This window comes from Hypanus sabinus, chromosome 3 (assembly GCF_030144855.1).
Source record: "Hypanus sabinus isolate sHypSab1 chromosome 3, sHypSab1.hap1, whole genome shotgun sequence".
Lineage (NCBI taxonomy): Eukaryota > Metazoa > Chordata > Chondrichthyes > Myliobatiformes > Dasyatidae > Hypanus > Hypanus sabinus.
The window spans coordinates 20,342,640-20,349,386 of NC_082708.1; the positions used below are offsets into that span (position 1 = coordinate 20,342,640).

The 6,747-nt window shown below is 41.4% G+C and overlaps 1 protein-coding gene across 2 annotated transcripts in view; it reads right to left on the reverse strand.

The window, feature by feature from the left end:
* The window catches only part of LOC132391080 (cohesin subunit SA-2-like), a 136,219-nt gene that overhangs the window by 128,390 nt on the left and 1,082 nt on the right, over window positions 1–6,747 (reverse strand). The window contains exon 2 of one of the 2 annotated variants that reach the window (XM_059963805.1): window positions 5,774–5,876. The exons of the other annotated variant lie outside the window; for it this stretch is intronic. The gene's annotated coding sequence lies outside the window, so the exon portion shown is untranslated. The remainder of the gene's footprint in view (window positions 1–5,773; window positions 5,877–6,747) is intronic. 2 annotated transcript variants of the gene reach the window in all.

The following is a 6,747-nucleotide window of genomic DNA, read 5'->3' on the forward strand; positions in this document are numbered from 1 at the left end:
ACGGGGTTTGCGAGCACAGAGCTTTGGAGCCTCTGCTCCATGGGGGGCCGGTTGAGGGAGGCTTAAAAGTGAGGCTGAAGATTTCGAATAAAGTTTTTTCCTTCGACGGCAGTTACCGACTCCGTGTCGTAATTTTAGCGCTGCGTGTGGCACACCGCTACATGGTCAGTATTTAATTAAAATGTATTTTATGTTAGTTTGTTAGTTTTTGAAATGTAAATCTAAATTTGAAGATTATGGTGATCTTGTACAATCTAATTAAGACGTTGTGGCGACCCATTTCCTGACATATCCGAACCGGCTCACAATTAGCCAGCGTTCAGGCTAAGGGAGATAGCCTACGGGGGTTTGTGAGTACGTGTCTTTTGCAGCATCCGCGCCCATGGGGGGCGGGTTGAGGGAGGCTGAAAAGCAAGGCTGTTTAGTTCGAATAAAGCTATCTTTGACTGCAGTTTACTGACTGCGTGTAGCAACCGCTACAACGTGTTTTTATCGCTGGCTGTCCAGAGGGAAGGTGCTGAAACGCTTTGTCGCGTGTCTGGAACAAGTGAAAACTTTCCTGGGCAGCAAAGGGCTCAACTTTCCTGAGCTGGAACAGCCAGAGTGGCTGGAAAAGCTACACTTCATGGTAGACATGACAGCGCACCTGAACACGCTGAACACAGCTCTTCAGGGGAAAGGACGTACAGCCCTGCACATGTTGGAGGATGTTTTGGCATTCGAGCACAAGTTGACGGTGCTTGCCAGAGATTTACAGAAAGGCACATTGTCTCACTTCCCCAATTTGAGAGAGTTCAAACAATGTCACGACATGATAAATTCGGAGTATTTACATGTTGCAATCATCGCAATGCAAACATCGTTTGGGAAACTCTTCTGTGAGTTCAGAGAGGAAAAAAACACATTATCCTTCCCGGTCACTCCCCTAAGCATCGATCCATCCCTACTGAATACGACTGCATTGTCAGGTGTGAGTCAACCTGAACAAGTATGATAAATATTTTAATTGCCTATTATTTTACGTATATTCATATGTTTTCATTGTTCAGTGAAATAGTCCTTTTATTTTTCAGGTTGACAGCTGGCTGACGTTATTTTTGGTTTGCTGCAGGCGGCAAATTTAAGTTTGGCGTTTTTCATAAATACAAGAAGGACTCAAATAGACATTGAGTATTTTACTTAAAAGTAACCTTCAACCCAACGTCTTTTTTTCGGAGTTCAAAATGTTTTTGTTGCATGCAGAAATGTAATTTCGTTTTCTCTGCAGGAGTTCATCAATTTCATAAATGCAACACATTATAGTTTGTTTATACATAGCATAAAGGCAAAACAAAACGTTGTATGCAGTGTTATTTCATTTTAAATGTCAAACGGGTTTTGCGGCTCCCAGTGTTTTCTTTTCTGTGGGAAATGGGTCCAAGTGGCTCTTTCAGTGGTAAAGGTTGCTGACCCCTGCCCTAGTTCAATACAAACAGAATTAATTTTGGAGACATGATATTGAAAACCTAGGGAAATCTTTCCTCAAAATTGTGACAACCCTTCTCAGGTATCCTTCTCCTTTTCTCTCAACATTTAAAGAAGGATTACCAAATCAGGTGGTGGACCCTGAGCAATCAGTTCCTCTTTCCATTCATTGAGGCTCAGTTTTCCAATAAGACAGGAAGCTATTTAGCATGTGAGTCATCAACGAAAGAAATAGTATCCACTGCGACAGAATTAACACCAAGGACATAGTTCCATGTCAATATAGTTACTCTGTTCTTCCTTGAAGATCACAATGTAGCTGATTAACTGATGGCATTTCACAATATGTGGAGATGAATCTTCTCCCTGCCCAATGCCATATCCACCTTTACCCCCCACACCACACCACCCCCATTGATTAGCTATCTACAATGAAAGGTTAGACCAACAAAATGGTAAATTATAAACATGAAAAAGATGCAGATGCAGGAAATCCAAAGCAACACACATTAAATGCTGGAGGACCGCAGCAGGTCAGGCAGCATCTATAGAAATATACAGTCGACGTTTTGGGCCGAAACCATTCATCAGGGACTTCAGCCAGAAACGTTGACTGGTTATTCATTCCCATTGATGTTGCCTGACTTGCTCAATTCCTCCAGCAATTTGTGAGTGTTGCTATAAAAAATAACTTAGATGGATTCAGAGTCACATGAGGGAGAAATCACCATAAGACCATAAGATATTAGAGCAGAATTAGGGTATTTGGTTCATCGCGTCTTCTCCGTCATTTCATCATGCCTGTACCCTCTCAGCCCCAATCTCATGCCTTTTCCCCATATCCCATCTTGACCTGATCAATCAAAAATCTATCAACCTCTGTTTTAAATATACATAAAGTTGTCTGTGGATTATTTCTTCCAAAGCTCTATATATAGTTCCATGTTAAAAAAAAATCTGATTTTGCTTTCTCTCAAATTATAGTTTAACCATCATCTTTGTTAAACAAGTGAAAGTGTTAATCATTCCTGAAATAATAGTCTACAAAGCAAAAGTTAAATGTATTGTAGCTTAACCAATGTCAATAGCAAAACAAAGTGCAAAATGATAAATTATCTCAATGCTGGCAACCTTCTCCCTACTCAGCAAAGGTCACTGAGAGAAATTGCAAACCTTGAGAATAAAAAATATCAACCAATATTTCATAAGAAACCAACAGAGTTAACTTTAAGCTCTAAAAATACTTTCATCCTGAAGTCAAGCAATGGGCATAGTTCAAAAAGTAAACATCACTAACAACAAACATTGGTCACCACCAAAGGAACATCCCTGATTATATATAAACACATATATATATGTGGAGGAAATGTGTGGTAAAATACTTTTCCACGTGGAGGAAAACCATCTCTGAACAAAACGTAGACAGATAAAGAGATAAAGTGGCATAAATCTGTAAAGGAGCTCAGAAAGATAACAAGCAGCAGAATCCCGAAAGATCTAATTTGATATTAGAACTTGTCACATTGCAATTTGACTCAGGTCCTAACTCACCACTGCAAGAAATACACTGCTAGACCAAATCTGCAACGGTTAGGTTGTTTATACATAACAATAAAAGTTAGGCCACCAGCTATCTATTGTATCAATTGGCTCACTCAGAAGACCAGGTTTGCATGGACTAGATGGGCTGAAGAGCCTGTTTCTGCACTATAGTGCTCTATGATTCTACATAAGTAAAGACGATGCAATGAAAACCTAGGTAGACAGTTGCAGCAAAAGTCACCATTTTTCCAAAATGCTTGTAGGAATCAAAGCAGAAGATTCTAAAAAAAGGTTATCAGGTCAAGTGGTTTCAGAACAACCTAGACAAGTAATATATCTTGTAGATGACATAGACTGTAGCCACAGCATGCACGGGTGGTGGAAGGAATGAATGTCACAGAACGGAAAACCATTCAGCCCAGAGTCCATTCTAGCTCCACGCCACCATACAACATTCCCCTGCCCTCTTGCCAAACCTTACACTCTTTCCAAAATAGTTTACAGTTCTTCTCTGACATATAGCTACTTCATAACTGCCACACTTATATCTACCTCTTTCGTTATAATCATTTGCTGTGTAAAATACTTTTCTTCATGTGCCAAGGTGAGGCCACTGTCAGGCCAGAGGAGCAACAACTTACATTCCATCTGGGCATCCTCCAACCTGATGGCATGAATATCGAATTCTCCTTCCAGTAAAATAAAATTTCCTCTCCCTTCCTCTACTTCCATTCCCTACACCTTTTACCTCTTCTCATCTGTCTATCACCTCCCCCTGGGTTCCCCCCCCCACTTCCTATACACCACTCTCTCTCCTATCAGGTTCCTTGCTCTCCAACTCATTACCTTCCCCACCCACCTGTCACCTTCTAGTTATCCTCCTTCCCCTCCCCCTCCCTTTTTATTCTGGCTTCTTCCCCTCTTCCTTTCCAGTCCTGATGAAAGGTCTCAGCCCAAAATGTCGACTGTTCATTTCCATAGATGCTGCCTGACTTGCTGAGTTCCTCCAGCGTTTTGTGCGTGTTTCTATGGATTTGCATCTGCCAAGTTTCTTCTGCTTATATTTTTCTTCATGTCTCTTTTCGGTTCTTTTGTCAATTACTCTATCAACTGGTGTAAGACTCTGCAGATTAGGCACCCTTAGAACTGTAGTGGTGTGGTACTTGGAGACATTTCAGGCTACTGTAGGATCCTTGTATTCTGTGTCGTGCATTTATTACAGTAACTAGTCACATTAGTGGAGGTGTGGTAAAAGCGAAAGGGAATAAGTTACGCATTCTTATTTATTTTGTGGCTTGGGGCCAGCAGAGGTCATATCTTTGCTGACCACTGAATATCACCTCAGGATTGTACGGTTACTAACTGAAGACGATATGGTTGCTAATAAAGGATTCAACTCTTTGGAGCAATCATTTCACAAGTGCTGAGGGTGCGTCATGCAAGTGTAACAACCCTGTGGCAGTCGCAGGCGAGCGGCAATGGTTCTGCTTTGATTTTGAATCAGTTATTCATTGCTTAAATCATGCCCAAGTAGGTGAAAGAAAGGGTGGAAACAAGGGCCCCAGTGTTTGAGAGGGAGCATGTGATCACCAGGTGGCAAGCCAGGCACCAAGCCATCAGCATTTCTGCATTAACAGATCGCAGATTATCAGTCATTCTGCATGTCTACATCAGTTTAACAAGTATTTGCCATACAGTCATGCAATACAGAAAACCATACCTTTTTGCCAATCTACACCAAACCCATTTGCCTGCATTACAACTGCATATTCCCATGTCTTGCCTATTTAAGTAACTGTCGAAAAGTCTCTTAAATGTATTGACTGTGTCAAATGGCACCCACTTCCCTGGCAGACAAATCAGATGACAACCACTCTCTGTGTAAAAAATACTTTCCCCTCAAATCCCCTTTATATGTACAAAATCAAGGGAGGGAAGTTTAGGGGAGACATCAGGGGTAAGTTTTTTTACACAGAGGGTTGTGAGTGCCTGGAATGACTTGCCAGGGATGGCGGTGGAGGCTAAAACATTAGGGGTATTTAAGAGCCTCTTCGACAGGCACGTGAATGAAAGAAAAATAGAGGGTTATGGGGTAGTGTGGGTTTAGTACTTTTTTTTAAGGATTATATGGGTCGGCACAACATGGGCCTGCACTGTGCTGTAGTGTTCTATGGTTCTAAGGCTCCTTCCTTTGATCTTATTGTTGTTACACTAGCATGGGCAAAAGTGTTTGACTATCTACCCTACCTATACTTTTAACAATTTTATATACTTTCATCAGGCTCCTCTGCTCCAGAAGAAATAAACCCAGGCTATTGAATCACTCCCGGTAATTAGATTCCTCCAATCATGGCAACAAGTGTGATTAATCTGCTCTCCAGCACCACCACATCTTTACTACCGAATGTAGTCTAACCAACGTTCTGTAAAGTTGCAACATCATGTCCCAACTTCTACATAGTATTCCCTAACCTGTGAAGGCAAGCATGTCATATGCCCTCAATTGCCCCATCAACCTGTGTGGCCACTTTCGAAGAACTATGAACCTGAATCCCAAGGTCCCGCTGTTCAACACGTTTCTTAGTGACCGACCATTTAATGTGTATGTCCTTCTCCTACTGAACTTCAGAATCAGAATTATTTTCGGTATCGCTGACAGATGTGAAATTTGTAGGCAGCAATACAATGCAATACATAAAAAACACTATACAATAAATATATAGAAAAATTAAACAAGTAGTGAACATTGTAAAATAATGTTGCTTACTTAAGTACCCATGGCTATGACTGTGGACTGCAGCTGTAGTAGTTCTAAACGGGAATATTTGACGATTTCTTTTGGAGCTGCACACTTTCCCAAAATGCATCAACTAAAAATAAGAATCGGGTATATTATCAGTCTTTGTACGTCGTGAAATGTGCTGTGTTTTGGCAGCAGTATAGTGCAAGGCAAAAATATTACTACGAATTATAAAGAAATAGTGCAGAAGAAAACCAATAATGAGGTAGGGCTCATGGTCCATGCAGGATTCTGATGGCAGAGGGGGAGAAGCTGTTTCTGAATGGTTGAGTGTGGGCCTTCAGATTCCTGTACCTCCTTCCTGATGGTAGTCATGAAAAAGACGGCATGTTCCACACTTTTCACACCTTTCTGGATTACATTCCGCCTGCCAGCCTGATTTAAATCTTGCTGTGGCCTTAGACAACCTTCTTCTCTATCCACAACACCAACAATTTTAACTTACCTGCAAAGTTATTAATTGTATTTCCTAAATTCACATTTAAGTCATTTATATTTGTTACAAACAAGGACCCCAGCCAAGAACAAACTGCTGGGGGAACTCAACAAGTCGGGTAGCATCTGTAGAGGAAAAGTGGACAATTGATCTTTCATAAGGGTCTTGGCCCGAATCGTCAACTGTTTACTTTTTTCCCCCATAGATGCTGCCTGGCCTGCTGAGTTCCTCCAGCATTTTGTGTGTGTTTGAAAACGTAAACACGAGGGAAATCTGCAGGTGCTGGTAATTCAAGCAACACACACAAAATGCTGGTGGAACGCAGCAGGCCAGGCAGCATCTATAGGGAGAAGTACAGTCGACGTTTCGGGTCGAGACCCTCCTTCAGGAGTTTGTGTGTGTGTTGCTTGGATTTCCAGTATCTGCAGGTTTTCTCTTGTTTGTGATCTTTCATGTATAATTTTGTTACAGCTTGGGCAATTTGCCCTTTGTTCCGCGTGAGTGG